The following is a 17,180-nucleotide window of genomic DNA, read 5'->3' as shown; positions in this document are numbered from 1 at the left end:
TGGCCATTGTGCACTCTATTGGCTAATTGAACCTGGTAGACAATTGCAGCATTGGCAGTTGGTGTTGAAAAAGCATGACACTGTTACTTACTATCTGTATGAACTTGAACAGGATAGTTGTCTCTGTGAGCCTCAGTTTCTCCAAGAAAAATAGAGATACATGTAATTACTTCTTAGATTGTTCTATCTAATGAGATAATGCACTTAGAGTGCCTGGCGTATACAGGAACTCAATAAATATTCATTTTTTCTCACCCCCCTTATCCTCCTTAATGCCATTTTGGATATCACCACAGGCATGTGACCAGGCAAAGGCCATGGTGGAGAAGCGAGTGATGGGGAGCTGCACTTCTCCAGACTATTTAGAAGATGATTGAAAGTTAAAATGGGCCAGGAGTCTGGTGACGTTTGGGTGAGAGACAGAGTTAAATTAAGGTTTAATCTTAGCCCCTTCCATGTGTTAACCAGACTGTGCAGAGCAAAGAGTTTGAAAGAGATTCAATGCTGAATTTTCTCACTAATCTGATGAGTAAAGAGAGACATGGAAAGAAAGAAAATGAGAGAGAGAGAGAGAGAGAGAGAGAGAGAGAGAGAGAGAATCAGAGTTCAGATGGCTAACTTTCTAGCCAGAAGCTACTGGAATGTTTCCATTAAGGGATATGAAAAGAGACAAAGAGAAATAATAACAGAAGTTAGTTTTTGCTGGCCAGAAAAATGTTATCACTCTATGGGGGTGGAGGGCAGTGGGAGAGAGCATGGATGGAGGTAGGTACTTGGGGGACATATTTCATTTTAATGGAGTCACTTTGGTACCTCCCTATCTGCACAGTCCATTAGTATTGGAGGAAAAATGAAAGTTCTTCCTACATCAGCCTGCTTTCTGTGCTCAGGGGACAAAGTTAGGTAACTGCAGTGACCTTACATTGCTTTCCTTGGAGAACACTTTCAGGCTCTATGCTGGCCTCTGATGTTAAAAAAAAAATTAGGTAGATTATTTTTTTCCCTTTTTCTGTTTCCTTCAAGAAAGAAAATGTTTGTGTGGGTTTAAATGAAAGCAGTTGAGCAACTGTCTTTTCTGTAGTTTCTTCCCATCTTCCAGGGTACTAGGAGTTATTCCTTTATGTCCACTCCTTCTCTCTCATCATCTATCAGGCATGTTTTGCTGATTCCCTATATGCTGACCTAAGATATAGCCGATGTGCCTCTCCACCATCTTCGAGGAATGTAGATGCAAAGGGCAGGAAAGCACGTGAGTCTAGATGGAGCTTCCAAGGCCATGAATACCTTGCCCTAAATGTTCTCCCAGCCAGCTCTCCCTCTGGATTTTCTTTCACATGATTCTAGTTCTCTAGCCAAACCAATCTCCCTTTAGCACAAGTCTTTCAGTTTGCCCTTAGCTCATAAATTCCGAGAAAGCCCTTCACTACTGACTTTCAAAAAGCTTACTAATTCTTCAACATCCTGATCGAATTCTACTTCCAGGATCTCCCTGCCCCATGTTTCCTGAAACACCTGTTCCAATCAATTCACTGCAGCATAAACCAGAGTGAGACACAGCTCAAAGCATTCATTCATGTACTCATACTTGGGAATGATTTTCCAAATATGGCAAAATATTATTTCCAGTTTGGTCTTCCAAAACTCTGTCACTCCCAATCCAAAGGTAGAGTCTGTGTCTCCTCTCCTTGAACCTGGGTAACATCTGTGACTGCTGCTTTGACCAGTAAGGAGAGGAAGTGCTACCGCATTCCTCTAAAGCTACAGTAATACAGAAGGGACTCTTTTTTTTTTTTTTGAGATGAACATCACTCGAATCCATTCTGTGAATAGGCAAAAAGAAATGAAGACAGCAAGTTTTTGGTCCCTACTATATGTCAAGCATCTGCTCTTTCATTTAATCTGCATAGCCATCCCACGAGAAAATTATGATAATCCTCAAATTTCAAATATAGATTTTAAGCCAGATTGGTATAGTTGTATGGCTATCGAGTAGGGGAGGAGTCTAGCCAAGGCCATGAATTCCTTCCCAAACCCCACACTGACTCCCACACAAGAAGACACAACCCAGATGACATTTGCTTCCAAGACCTTTGAATAGGTCTGCCTTGAAAAGAGCACTTTTCAACGTGCAATTTTTCTCTCTTCTGTGGCTCTGATAAGTGAGAGCTTATCAGAGACATTCTGGAAGCCTCCTTGTTCACTCGCTTTTTCGCTCGCTTGTTCCCAGACCTCACAGTAAAGTGTTACTGATTAGTACCCCCATGTATTAGTCAGGGCTCTCCAGAGAAACAGAACCAACAGATTTTATACATAAAGAAATTTATTTTAAGGAATTGGCTCACACAGTTGTGAGGGTTGGCAAGTCTGAAATCCATGGGGTAGGCCAGCAGGCTGGAAATTCAGAAAGGAGTAGATGGTGCAGTTTTGAGGTAAAATTTTTCTTCATTTGAGATCCTCAGTTCTTTGCTCTTATGGCCCCCAACTGATTGGATGAGGCCCACCCACAATATGGAGAGTGATCTCCGTTACCTAAGGTCAATTGATTGTCAGTGCTAATCCCAGCTACAAAATGCCTCTACAGCAGCATCTAGACCAGCGTTTGACCAAAAAAATGGATACCAATATCTTGTCACGTTGACACATAAAATTAACCATGACATTTCATTACATAAATGGGAAGAGCAAGGTACATGACTGTGGTGGTTTGAAACTGTATGTACCCCAGAAAAGATCATGTTCTTTCAACCCATTTCTGTGGGTGTAGACCTATTGCAGGTGGGACACTTTTATTACATTATTTCAGTCCATTCATGCCCCAGGGGGGGTCTTAATCCTCAAAGTCGAGTCTTTTATGAGAGGACAAAAGACAGAGGAAAGATAAAGAAAAAAACAAACACACAAACAAAAAAAAGAGAGAAGTTGACAGGAAAACTAGAGAAGCTGAGGGAGATAAGCTACAGATGAAGAAGCCAAGAAGCTGAGGCAATGAAACCTGAGAAAAAGACCTGTAGACACCATGTGGCAGAAGAGCTAAGTATCAACAGTAGCGGAGCTTTGGAGAGAAATCTTTGCCTGTTGATGCCTTGAGTTTGACATTTTCATGGCCTAAAATTGTAAGCTTGTAAATTAATAAATACCCATTTTAAAAGCCAACCCATTTTTGGTAGACTGCATTTGATCAGGTTTAGTAAACTAAAATGAGGACTTAGGACAAGTCATTTAAAAATCCCCAATACATGAAAAGAAAAATAAATAAATAAATCCCCAATACACCTTAAGAATAACTTTAAGGAAAGAATTATTATGTTCATCACAAGCTCTACATTTATTTGTGCCCCCATATACACTTTATCAACAGCAATACTGTGGAACATTGCTAAGCCCGTTTCAGGGCAAACAGGAATAAAGCTGACATGTATGGAACCATCTTCTTTAAAAACTCTGAACTCATCTTGCCCTGCTGCTTTGGTCTGTGAGCAGAAGGAAGGGGGCTGAGAGTAGGAGGGCAGAACCTGATGTTCATATACTGCATTCCTCTGGGTGACCTTGACACCCGAAGACTTCGTTTTTACAAACAACGCATCTGTGGTGAGGTCGTGGGTGGTAGTGTCTAAAAAGATGATGTAACTGCTTATTAAAAGAACCTGTGAGGTTGGGGATTATTCTTTGGATGGTGGGACCTCGTCCAAGAAATTCCAAGAAGCTTCTGGGCAGCATATGTGGATCTATGGGTGAAGAAATAAACTTTCTTCTGAAAAAAAACCCTTCTTTTCTGACTTTAGAAAACTATGCACATGAAATCAGAGGCTGGAAGGGATAATGGTGATACCAGAGCCTATGCACTGGTTTGAAATCATTGTGTGCCCCAGAAAAGCCATATTCTTTGATCTTGACTTAATAGTGTAGGGTAGGACTTCTTGATTAGGTTGTTTTCATGGAAATGCAACAAACCAAATTGTGGTTGTGACCTTTGATTGCGTTAGTTCCATGGAACTGTGACATGCCCAATTGTGGGTGTGATCCTTTGATTAAATGGAGATGTGACTCCACCCTATTCAAGTGGGTCTTAATTGGCTTACTGAGTCTTTAAGAGAGCTCATGGAGAAATAGTTCAGAGCCGACTTAGACGCAGACATTTGAAGATGATTGGAGAGCTGACAGACAGACATTTGAAGATGCAGAGGAAACACCAGAAGGACCCACTGAATCTGAGGTAGCTGTTTGAAATCAGAAGCCAGGAGATGAGGCCAGCAGACATTGCCATGTGCCTTCCCATGAGATGATAAGTAAGCCAGAACCCAGAGTTTTGCCCCAGAGCATCTAGGTGAGGGCCCACAGACACTTAGGGAGCAAGCCAATGGAATAAGAAGCACAAAGCAATGAACCAAGAGCAAGGACCTCAGATGCCACCCATATGCCTTCTTCGAAGTCAAGGTATCTTTCTCTAGATGCTTTAGTTTGGACATTTTTAAGGCCTTTAGAACTGTAAACTTGTAACTTAATGAATCCCCTTTATGTGGGCCATTCCATTTCGGGTATATTGCAGTCAGGTAGCATGAGCAAACTAAAATAGCCTACATATTCATTTTCAGATGGTCTAGATGACCCCTGAACTATCTTCATCTCTTAGAACTTCTTTTTTTCTTCTGCAACTGAGTGTAAAGTTTTAAACCCACAAGCCTATTTATTCTTAATTCAACTCCCTCCCCAACATATAATTGTCCTTTCATCTTTTGCATTTCCCATTGTTATACTGCTATGGAAATAATAATAACAATAATGCTATTATTGGTTGAATGCTCAGATGCCAAGCACAATGCTAAGCACATTATTTCATTTGTTCTCTAGAACTTTCTTATGAGGGTTCACATTCACCTTTACTGCATTTAACAGGTTAGGAACTGAGGCACAGAGAAATTACACAATGTTCCCTAAGTCTAGGAAAGGGTGTAGCCAAGATTCAATTCCTTGCATGTCTAATTCTAGAACTTGCATTCTCACCATCAGGCATACCTCTTTGCTATCCATCCACAACTCTGTGAAGACCTCTGAACTATTTTCTGACTTTATGGTTTGACATTCTTCTCTCTTGCTTGACTATGAGCTTCTGAAGGACAAGACAAAAGGCTTTCCACATGGGAGGGATTCAACAAAATTTTATAAATGAGGTAGTGATGCCCATTAAAGGTTTTGAAACTTAGAAGGATATGTTGACATCATCATGTATCATGGTGTTGCTGATGGAAAAAAATGCAGAGACTTGCATAAAGGGAACTTGTGGCAGAGTAATTTTCTCTTTATTTTCTTTTTTTAATTCAAACTGTCCCTTTAAATCACTACTACACTGCCACTAAGTTTTGTTATATAAAAAAGGCTTTTCCTAAAATGGGACACTTCATCCTGATTGCTTCCAATTACTTACTCACTTGATGTGAATCAAATCAAGACTTTGCTGCCTAACACCCCCATGATCTCATCTCAATAAAAACCCATCAAAGCATGACTAAACATGCCAGTGAAAGAGAAGAGATCCTACATGTCCCCTCCATTGCAGAGAAGGCAATGTCCACAGCAGGCTCCAAAATCATGCCTGAGATTATCAGGAGTACCCAGAGGGGTGGCAGGAGGGAAAGGTTGGCAGGAATAATGGTTTCCCATTTTAGGAAAAGCCTAAATTATGGGACACTTCTCATACTGGAAGTGTCATAATGTACATATCCAAATAAAAATTTCTGAAAAGTACAGTAAAGAAATCTACACAGTTGTCACCCGGTTATTATACCCTTCCTTGGTCACTATGACAGGTATTGTCAGTTGCCTTTTGGTATCTGTTCTCTTCAGTTTCCTTGGTAAGAGAAACTGATTTCATTCACATAAGCAATACCCCTAGTTAAAATATCACATTTCCCAGAATTTCTTGAAGATGTGTATGGTCATATGACTGCATTTTTGACTGTGATATAAAATAGAAGTGTTTTGGGGATTTCAGGAAAGACTATTTAAAGGGAGATGGCTTATTTAAGAGAGGCACTATTTTGCCCTGAACCACAGAGTGATTTTCAAGATGGAATTTATGTGCTAAGGATGGTGGAAAAGAAAGATAGAAGGAGTCTTGGCTGGTCATCATACCAACACATGGCTGTTAACCTCTGGAGTTCTTTAAGTTGAGAGAAAATTAAATTGCAATCTCAGTACTTCTGGTCTCTTTTATTAGTCCTGAAACCCAATTCCTGGCTTAATTTGCAGCCCACAGAATACACATTGGATAAGACAGATCTGACTCTGCCTTCAGCATTTGCATCTGCAGAAGGAAACCAAGGCCCTGAGAAAAGAAGCGACTTAAAATCTGGATTTTTGGCCCAATAACCTGCTAATTAGTGCTTTGCTCTTGCCATTCTCACACTCATTTTCCAGATCAATTCTAAATAATGTTAGATCCACCCAATTTATGAATGATAAATGGTAGAGTACCTCATGAACAGAGAAACTGAGCTATTTTAGGTAACCTTGTCCTGGAACATTTGTCACTGGACGTTTAAGGAGTCTTGAAATCTCTTGTCCACTTGGACGTAAGGGGAAATCTCTCTGTGAAAAAGCAATGGAGTTGCCAGAAAGAATGATATTTTTTTGCCTACTCTCCTTTCAGATACAAAAGACCTTCAAATCTGTCCTTCAAAAATGCTTCATGGATGGTTTGGGGCAACCAGCAATGGGTTGCACAGGCCACAGGTCTATTAAAACACTGTGCAAGTTACAACAGGGGAAAAATGTAGCCCCTCTTCGGTGATGATGATTCTCAAGTAAATAAATCCACTTTTCAAGACTTTCAGAGACCAATGCCTCCATTTGTTCTGCCTCTGACGCCCCGCCCCCCCCCCCTTCTCTCAGTCACACATACACCCAGTGAATTCTGCTTGACTGAAATGGAAACAAGAAAAGGTAAAGCTGTACTATTAATTACTCCCTCATTGTTGGGAAAAATTTTAAATTATGATATTGTTACCTGAGGGCTTGCTGACAGACTTGCTTCAGTTCTCCTCCATCTGGCACAAATCCAAGGTTTCTTAGTCCTTTTTTTCTTTTCAATCCTGGAATGCAGACAGCAGAGTTTTCCATCAGTAAACGAATATGTCTAAACCCAATTATCATGCCATGTCAGCAAAAGGATCTCTTAGCCATCAATTTTCTCCACTTTTAAAAAGTGAAGAACTGAGTCCTTATGGTATTTGCAGGTTATGACTTCCATGAATTTTTTATGTTTTGGGGGGCTCTTTCCTTGCAAATCCCCTGTCAGATTTGTTTTCAAGGGAGTATTTAGAATATGTGGTAGTCTTTTGTGCCTTATAACCCATAGATTATCTCATTTTCACTGAGGAACATTTGAAGATTTTATGGCCTGTTTTCTCTGCTCTTGTATATGTCAAGGATAACTGCCATAACATAAATTCCCAAGGCTCAGAAGTTTAACAAATATGTTAACCTTCTGTCTCTTTCCCAATGAAGTCAGTGGGAGGAGGCATTTTACTCCATGGCAGGAGTTAGCAAACTATGGCTCACACACCTGATCCAGCCCTTTGCCTGTTTTCATGAATAAAGTTTTACTGGGACACAGCACTTGCCCACGTCTTTGTATTTTGTCTATGGCTGCTTTTTTGCCACCAGGTCAATAGTTGAGTATTTGTGATGGAGATCGAATGTCTGCAATGCCTACAATTTTTACTAAATCTGGCCCTTTCCTGAAAAACTTTATTTGTCTCTGTTCTAGGCAGCCATTGAGGGACTCACTCTCCTTCAGTTTTGTGGTTCTACTGCCTCCTGGGTTCTTGAAGTCTCCCCAATCTGCTGGCAGCTGCTGAGAGACAGCAAGGGCTCCCATGTAGGAGGTTTTTAATGGGTTAAGAATGGAAGGGATCTGCAAAACTTTTGCTCAAATTCTGTTGACCAGAACTTAGCCACATATCCACACATATACATCTCTCAGAATACAGAAAACAGTCTATCCTAGTGCCAGGAGGAAGGAGAACCAGTATCAGTGGTCACCAGTAGTCTCTGTCCAATCTTTTGCTCTTGTCTTCAACAGCCATATCCATGGGGATGAAGGAAGACTGTCTCTCCTCAACACCTCTTACATCCTTCCCGTAATTCCCTCCAGGACCCTGAGTCAGCTTCTGCAGTTTCCACTTCAATTGTTAAAACTACATCCTCTCCACACTCTTGATTCCAGCCTCCATTTTTCTATTCTGACAAGTCAATCCTGCAACCTCATGCTCTTTTCTTGCTAAGACAACTTCAGAGGCTTCTATTTATCTATCACATAATTGCCAAGCTCTTTGGACTGGTAGCCAAGTTCCTCCAAGATCTGACAGAAATACTTGATTTCTGCTTAATCCTCTCCTAGAGTTTTCTTTCCCACCAATTGGACTGTTTACTTTTCACTGTACTGTGCATATCCATTTTGTGACCTCTGCTTTCATCTCCCCACACCTCATCCATCTGATTCACTTCAGTGTAACCAAATATTGTCCACCTTTTCATTTCACTAGGCTCTCAGTATTACAAGGGAGCAGCACTGGGTTGTTTTTAGCCATCCATATCATCCCTTGAGCTAGCACATTACCTAGCACATGGTAGATAACCAACATTGTTTTAAATGAATGAATAAATAAATACCTGTTGAATTCTATATGAAATTACATATCTAAGGAGCTGGAAATAATCCTTTCTCTGAACTCATGTTAAAGTACCCTTCTTTGGCTACATATCACTATTTATCTTGTATTAGCCATATGTTTGCATTGTGTTGCCTTTATTAAGCTTGGTATGTCTCAGGGGCAGAATCACATTCACTTCTTTTCTCATCACAGTGTCTAGCACACAAGGTGCTCAATGAGTATATGATGAATAAATGAATGAATTAATGAATGAAGCTGGATCCTTTCTTGGTTATTCTGGCCTATACTCATGCCCTAAGCATCATATAACTTTCATCAAGTGGGAAAGAAGAGTGAGGATATTCATTTTAGAAGAAGAAATGCCTTTTCCTCTTAAAACAGGTTTGAAAGACTTTAAATCAGGAGCCAAGAAGATTCAAGGTTAAGTAACAGCTTAAAGCCCTGAGCAGTGTTGTTCTCTCTGCTCTTTTATGTGCAGACAGGAATTAAAGGCTTTATACCAGGATGAATAACTCTGGACTTAGTTGTAATATGAAGAGACAAGGAAGCAAAGAAAAAAAGAGGAATGGACTCTGAATAGGGAATTGTTGGTATGCTATATCAATTATCACAGGAACCGTGGGCAATTGAGTGGAAGTACCCAGCCCTGAATCACTCTTCCTATCTGTGCAATGGGTATCACTACTTGAGCCATAGCTTAGCATTGAGTGTAAAGAGGGTGGGTGTGATTACAAAGCCCCATTATGGGGGCATATTCAAGTATTACTGACTCTAAGAACCCATTCTTTGAAACCACAAGTTTTTAAATTCTATTCCAACTCTATGGACTTGGAGATAGATTGCAAACAGGCTGGCATTCCTCCCTGGGCTAGAATTTGTGGTGCTGAGGATTGAATTACATCCCCACTAAAGGCAAGTCCTAATCCCCAGTCCTATGGGTGTGAATGCATTTGTAAATAGGACCTTTGAAGATGTTATTATTAGTTAAGGTGTGAACTCATTTGTGAATAGAATCTTTGAAGATCCCATTTAGATGAGGCCAAATTGAATTAGGGCAGGACTTAATCCATGTGATTGGAGTCCTTATGAGCAGAGAAAATTGGGCATGCTAGTAGACACCAGAAATCATTGGAAATCAGAGGAACAAACATAAAGAGAGAGAGAGCACTATGTTACAGAGGGTTGCCATTACCAAAATGTTACAGACTTCAGGAGAAAACAATACCTTAATATCGGGTTTCAAACATTCAAAATTATGACACAATAAATTCTTGTTGTTTAAGCCAACTCACAGCATAATGTTTGCCATAGCAGACTTGGCAAACTAAGACATAGGTATGGCAGAGACAGTAGAGTCTAATCATCTCCAGTATTCCTCCAAATTTCCCACTAAGGTTGTAGGATGGTTTCACGGTATGGGTTTCCCAGGAGAAAACTCCAAGACAAAATGAATGTGCTAGTTGTACCTTGGGGACATCATCTATGGCAACATTCCCAGTGGAAAGGGAAAGGGATAGACGCCAATAAAAAGTCTGTTATCAATCCATTTTCACCTTGGACAACTGAAGTTTAATCCCATCAGGAGACTCAGGAACCAGTGTAGAAGGTAACATAGAATTATCCTGATGGAGGTGTGAGGAAGCAAAAGGATATCTCCATTACATGTGGCAGATTCTGCCCAACTGACTGTGAGAGGAAGTGACAAGGACACTGTCAGACCATAGCAGTTAGAGCAGGTATGCTTTCACCACCTCTATCTCTTCCACTGTCCTGTTGACTTCAATAACCACATCTTTCAGGTGGGTCAACTGCATGATCATGGAATTTCCACCAGCCTAGGTCCCTGAGTGTTGACCTGCAATATGTTGAACCTGTAATGTGAGTAAGATTAAAATCTTTGCCAGTTTGAAAATTAATTAAACCTAGGCATTAAAGATTAGCCATTAGTTCATCCATATTCAACCATCGTTACGTTTCTAACAAGTGTTGGGCATAATTCTAAGGGCTTTCATATTTATCAACACATTTAATCCTTATAACATTGTCAAGTGGGTTTTTGTGTTGCATTTTGAAGATAAATGAGCTGTTCCCATGGCTGTCACGTGAAGAGTTTAGTCAGGCACTGTAAGATCATCAAGGTGATCAGAGCAGTTGACACTAGGCTGGTCTAATCTGATCTGAGCCCCAGATAGGCCATTAAAGCAAACCACATCAGGAACACACCCAACTCCATGATTAATGGCAAAATCCCTGGTGCAGAGGAGTCTTGACTGTGGGATCCGAAGAAGGAGATACTCACTCCTATGTCAACTTCAACTCTAACACATGAGAAGTACCAATCACAGCAAACAACATACGGTGGATTTACATCATAAATAACCCCTTCTAATCTCCCCTTTTCCTCCCTATGTCCTCTTCCTCCCTTTCATTGTAAAATCTGCCAAAAATTTATCAGAAAAACTACAGACTGTACCAATTCTAGAAGGCTAGGAGTAAAGGCTGTTTCCATGTTTGGTTGTGTACATATCAGGTTGAATCCCTTAACTAACTAGTGCAGTAATTAAAGGTGATGCAGCTTATTCTGGTGTTTCTCAGACTTGAGAGGACCACTTGCAGCATTTGTTGGAACACAGAGTTCTGCATCCCACATCCATCAGACTCTGCGTTTCCAGTGAGTTCCACACCTCACATTGAAGAGGTGATATAGAGATCTGATGATTCCTTTATGATAACTCTTCAAATTTACTTTATCATACAGATTCAACTGCATCTTGCTCTTCTTTGATGTTTATATAATTTTTACCTTTGGCACGTAATCAGTTTCTTGGAATCTTCTCATTTAGTCTCCATCCACACAAGAAATAAATATTTCTGTGCCAAGTGCTATTAGGTGTTGGGGAATTAAAAAAATGACTAAAACAATATTCTTGTCCTCAGGGAGTTCATAGTTAGATGGATGGATGGATGGGTAACGGTGGTGGGGTGGTTTTGGAACAGGACAGCGGCAGCAGCGTAGCCTGGTAATAGCTTGGGGTGCAATGCAGGGAGGTCCCTTTGTGAGGTAGAGGGGATTTACTACTCATGCCCTGCTCCTTTCCTCACTATCCACCTTCTCTGACTCTGTTTTCATTTTCATATTTGATTTTAACTTCTCCATGTGTTGTCACAGAGGGGCCAATGCCCTCAAAACCAGGCTCCCAAGTAAATTTAAAACTTCCACGTTGATAATCAAGTGCACCATACCCACCAGGAATATCTTTCTCTTGGAAAATTAGCTCTTTAATGACCAAACTCCAAATACAATGTGGGAGATGCCCTCAAGGCACAAGAGTTTTGCACTGGTCCGGGGAACCCTAGATCCTCTCTAAATACCAAAGAGAAAACAAGGAGAAAGAGAAGGAGCCCAAGGCCCATTTTAATCATTTGAAAGATCCAGGGAGAATGGGTATTTGTTGCCTCCAAAAGCAAATTTGCCTAAATTCTGCCATGTGTCTAAGAATGTTAATTCATTAAACATATTAAAAGAAAAGTAGCCAGATATAAAAGGAGTTAGTTTTAGATATTTGATAGGTGTTCCTTGTTCTTACCTGCAATAATTTCTAAGTACTTTTGGCTCCAGATCCAGGTCTCAAGCTTGCAGTCATAACCTACATTTTTCACCAACAAGCTAAATGAAATGGCTCTCTTACTTCCAGTTAGAGCATGCTGACCTGGACAATAAATCATGTGTGTAGGACCAGTAAGACAGTGCCCAGCTCTCCAGAAACCTCCCCTCATTTCCTACTGCCAACCTTTCCAAGGCAGAAGAACTGTCTCAAGTAAACTCTTTCCTAAGTGTCTCACTGCTGAATAGGCAGAACACTGGTAAGTAGAGCCCAAGGGAAATAAATTACTTTCTCCAAAAAACAAAAAAAAAGTGGGTGGATCAGGTGGGGTAGGGGAAATTCTACTTTTTCACCAGAACCTGCTGTGTTGGTGACTCTGAAATATTTAGTGTAGTAAAGACATTTTCCCCTGAAAACACTTGAGATTTGGGAAAGAGGGATAGATGCCAAGTAAAACAAATGCGTTTAGCCATTGTGCATTTGCTGACATAGTTCTAAAACTTGTTAGGCAACAACAGAGTTGCTTCCAAAGAAGGCTAACGTCTTCTTTATGGCCCCGAGTTGGTCACTTTTGCTTTGTTCTGTCTCTGGACTTTGGAAACACCTTCCTGCTGAACTCTTCTCAAGGTAGTGTAATATGGCTGCCCACTTGTTTTCCTTAGTAAGCTGGAGAGTCCTGTGAGAGATCGACTCTGCTCAGTAAATCCTAATGCTGTGCTTGCACATAATGGATGCTCAGTAAGCATTTGGTGAATGAAATGAAATGGATGGATGAATAGATGGATGCATGAAATGTGGATATAAATACAGATGGACAGAAAATTGAATGGTTGGACAGACTGAAAGATGGAAAGATAAATGGATAGGAATCTGGTTTAATGGATGAGTAGTTGAACAAATGATTAATGAATATGTGAGCTTAGGGTTTTCAACTTATTATTCCTGGGGTATTTGTCTCCATAGAAGATGTCCTTAGTGTGAAAAAAGAGCTACATGTAATTTAATAGTAGAAATTAGAGAATCAAACAAACAAAAAGATGGTCTTCAGAACTACAACTATTCTTAAAAGAAAGAAAAGGAGTTTGGAAATCTGCCTCCCTTTGAACCACAAGCCCACATACATTTTGTTAATGAAATTTAGAGCTATTTGGCAAAGCACTGGACTTCCAAGCTATATAAAAAAGGCTTAACTTGAAAACTATGTCCTGATTTTCCCTCTGCCTCTTCCACTCCCTCTTTCTCCCTCTCTCTCTCTCAAGTGGATGTACATGTATGTGCATGCATGTATGTTTCAATCTCTCTTAATCTTTTTTTTCCAAAGCATTTTTGTCATTGCCACTATTTTCTTTTTACAACCCAACTTCTGGTCAACTCATTCCCATGTTATAAACTCTTCAATAATCAACCTGTTTATTTGAACATCAAGGCTGTCTCTGGTCTCGCACTTTCCCATCGGCCAGCCTCCATTTCATTTCCATTGTGACTGGGCACCTGCTGCCCCAGAGCATCTCTCTTCCTATTTAATAGAGAAGGTGATTAGGAGCAAGAGCTGTGACACTGTCTGGTCCACAAGCAGATCTACAATATACAGCCTGTGTTTCTTTTCTGTATGTGAAAATAGCACCCACCTCAGATGGTTCATACAAGAATAAACACTCAATAGGTACTCAATGTTAGCCCATGTGAAGGCTCAGATGTCTTTTCTTCCTATCTTTTAGGGAAAGGCCACCTCTCCTCTCCTCTGTGAGGCCTCCCTTTAGGTCTACAGGGCCTTGTGGAGAGAACTGACTTCACCATGTGTCTACCCCAGATGTTTCTTTTCACAGTGTAATATGTTTATCTCATCATATAACTCTCCCAGTCCCCAACAAATACTAATGAGAGCTAACGTTTACTGAGCACCTTCTATGTGTCAGGCTCTGTTTTATTAGCGTAAGTATAACTTGTTTCATATCCACAACAGCCCTCTGATATAAATATTGTTATATTCACATTTTAGAGAGGAGGAAAATGAGGGTCAGAGAAGGTACATAACGATTTTAAACTTCTTGAGAGCAAGATATGGGCTTTCTTGTCATAAGGCTTGTCATATACTAGGTGTTTCATAAATATTAGTTAAATGAATGTCAGTTTGTTCTCTATCCTTCGATACTGAATTGAGATGGATGAATGAAGGAGCCGCCATCTTTTCATGTCATTTTCTGTGTGATATGAAATTGATCTCTGCAAATTCCCATTTATTAAATTTCTCATATGTTTCCCTTACGATTCATCCCCCCAGGACTTTGACTTTTACAGTATTTTAAAGCTGAAAATATGACTTTTTTTTACATGTAATAACCCAGGGTTTCCTTTAAGATTGTATTTTAAAATAATCACTCTAGGTTATTTGCCCCTAAAAGATCTTCACCAAGTGGACCCTTTTTGGAAAAGGGGAACTGACATACTGACATCTAGCTTAACAATTTGGGGGAGTAATGATAGCATCTGTCTCATTGTGCATTTCACATATGTGGTTTGTATTCTTGGCTGATTCCATCTCCTGTATTCAGAAGGTTTGAGGACTGAGCCTGTGTCTGATTTTGTATCCCCTGTATATATAACAGAGTACTTGTACAGAGTAGCTGCTCCATAAATGTTCAACAAATGACCAAAATGACTCTCTGCTGTCACTTAACAGCACATAACTTTAATTTCATCTGCAAAAAGGGTACAAAAAGAGCAACCACAAAAAACTTTGGGAAAATGAAATGATACAACACTTGTGAGCGGTGCATGTCATAACTGCTCACAAGTGGAAGCCTACTGTGAACAGTGGTGGGAAAGCGAGCTCTAAAATAAATCAGATTTAAGGTCAAAGACTTTAACCTTAACCTGGAGTCTGACCTTCGCGTAATTATTTTATCCCTTAAACCTCAGTTTCCCAATTTGTAAAATATGGTTAATAATAGAAATTGTCCACTATTTAGCAACTAAAATTACAGAACACCCAGGTGAATTAGAATTTCAGATGTACAATGAATAGTTTTAGTATCAGTATGTCCCATAGAGTATTTGGGACATGCTTACACTAAAACAAAATGTTTATCTGAAATTCCATTTAACTGCTTAGCCTATATTTTCTCTGACAACCTTACAGAGAGTGGTTCAGGAATTAGATAAAATAATTCAGGCAGTAAGTTTGCACTTGATATATGCTCACTAATGCTCACCATTATTTTATAATGTGTGTTCAATAAGTAGTAACTCCCCACCTTGCTTCCCCTTTTAAAATAATGTACATTACTTCCATCACTGCCTCCCTGCCATCCCCAGCCCATCCTCCCCCTCTTAATATATGTTGAGGTGTCAGAAGGGGTCTTGGATGTAAAAAGGGAGCAAACAGCTGCTGCAGAAAGAAGTTGCTGTCAGTTCAAATGAATGCTGGGCTAATAGGCCTATTAATAATGAGCTTTATTATAGGAGGCCACTTACGTTAATAATTCTCTGTATTTGGTATTTGATGCTGTGACATTTATACTGAGCTGAATGGCGGCTGCATGTATGTGTGTGTGTGTGTGTGTGTATGTGTGTACATGCATATTTAAAGATATTTAGCTCACTTTTACTCTGAATGCAGCTACAATATTGGGGAGCAGAAAGTGTTTTATTTAAGCACACATACCACACTCACATCTGATCGGATTCTGCTTTTCCTCTGGGATATCTCTCAGCTCCGGTGCTCAGGAGACAACCGGGGGAGGCAACTGAGGATCAGCTTTTACCTTTTCACCCTAGGATTGTCAATCCAATCCCCCGCCCCTGCCCTCACAGCCCCTGTGAAGCTCAGGGTAGGTTTAATCTGATTTGCATACTGTGAATTCACACAACAGTAGCTGGCATTGTGACAGGGCCTAATTAGCATTTCCACCCCCTCTCTTTGCTTCTTTTATATTTGACGACAAGTGCCTGAGCAGTAGGGGAAGTTTAACTAAACCCAGATTAAAAAGTCGCACTCCGGTTCTGGAAGTTAGAAAAATCAACATTCCCAGCGGGTGTTGCTTGACAGGGAAGGGGTTTGGGCAGAGGGAGTATTTATTTATATGGTGGTGACTCTTAGGAGAGCTGTATTGCAGGCTTTTGTATTTAAATGCACCCATTGAAGGAAACTAGAGGGCTAGATAAACTTCCTTAATGATCCCTCAATCTAGCTGGCCAGAGTTGGTTTGGAGTTCAGTTTTGTACCTCAAATCAAGTGCAACAGAATGTTCCCAAATGGGGAAAAAAATTCTTCCAAACTGCATAGCTAGAAATTGTGGCTCCAGCAGAGTTGTGTCTGGTATAATATATTGTCTTGCAAGCCAGGTGCCATGTCACTTGGTCCACCTTTATAAAGGTGCCTAATCCAGGGGACTGAGCAGCATCCTACAGCAACCTATACTCACAGGGCAGTCTGCAGACCAGCAGTGTGGGCATCCAGGACCCTGGAGCTTGTAAGAAAGCAGAGTCTCAGGTTGAATTGAAGGCACTTTAACCAAATAAATGCCCAGGTGACTCATCTGTATGTTGAAATTTAGAAAGTGCTGCTTTAGAGTTTTCTTTGACAGACAAGTGGCTTCTTCTTGAACATGTTCAGTGACGTATAGCTCACTGCCTCACAAAGCAGTGGTTTGTCCCTTGCCATGTAGGTATCATAAGGACAGGCCTCAGAAATGGAGACCTCACTTAAAGCCCAAAGAGTGGACCCCTTCACCCTCTCACAAGGCCAACCTCTTCTCCAGAGTGTCATTGCATACTCCATGCCCATGCCTGCATCCCACCCCCACCCTGGCAGTAGAAAAATTAGCTAGCTGATTTCCAGGCCATGACTGCATGCACAAAGGACCAGAAAATTACCACCAAAAAAAAAAAAAAGAAAGAAAGT

The 17,180-nt window shown here is 40.4% G+C and overlaps 1 long non-coding RNA gene across 1 annotated transcript in view; it reads right to left on the bottom strand.

Moving 5' to 3' along the window:
- The window catches only part of LOC143651536 (uncharacterized), a 40,975-nt gene extending 24,893 nt beyond the window's left edge, over positions 1–16,082 (bottom strand). The window contains exons 1-2 of the long non-coding RNA XR_013160018.1: positions 15,951–16,082; positions 7,004–7,088 (exon numbers count right to left, since the gene is read on the bottom strand). This is a non-coding gene — a long non-coding RNA (uncharacterized LOC143651536). The remainder of the gene's footprint in view (positions 1–7,003; positions 7,089–15,950) is intronic.
- Positions 16,083–17,180: the final 1,098 nt, after the last annotated feature.

This window comes from Tamandua tetradactyla, chromosome 12 (genome assembly GCF_023851605.1).
Source record: "Tamandua tetradactyla isolate mTamTet1 chromosome 12, mTamTet1.pri, whole genome shotgun sequence".
Classification (NCBI taxonomy): domain Eukaryota; kingdom Metazoa; phylum Chordata; class Mammalia; order Pilosa; family Myrmecophagidae; genus Tamandua; species Tamandua tetradactyla.
The sequence above is the reverse complement of the archived record's forward strand: the minus strand, read 5'-3'. Positions and strand labels throughout refer to the sequence as shown.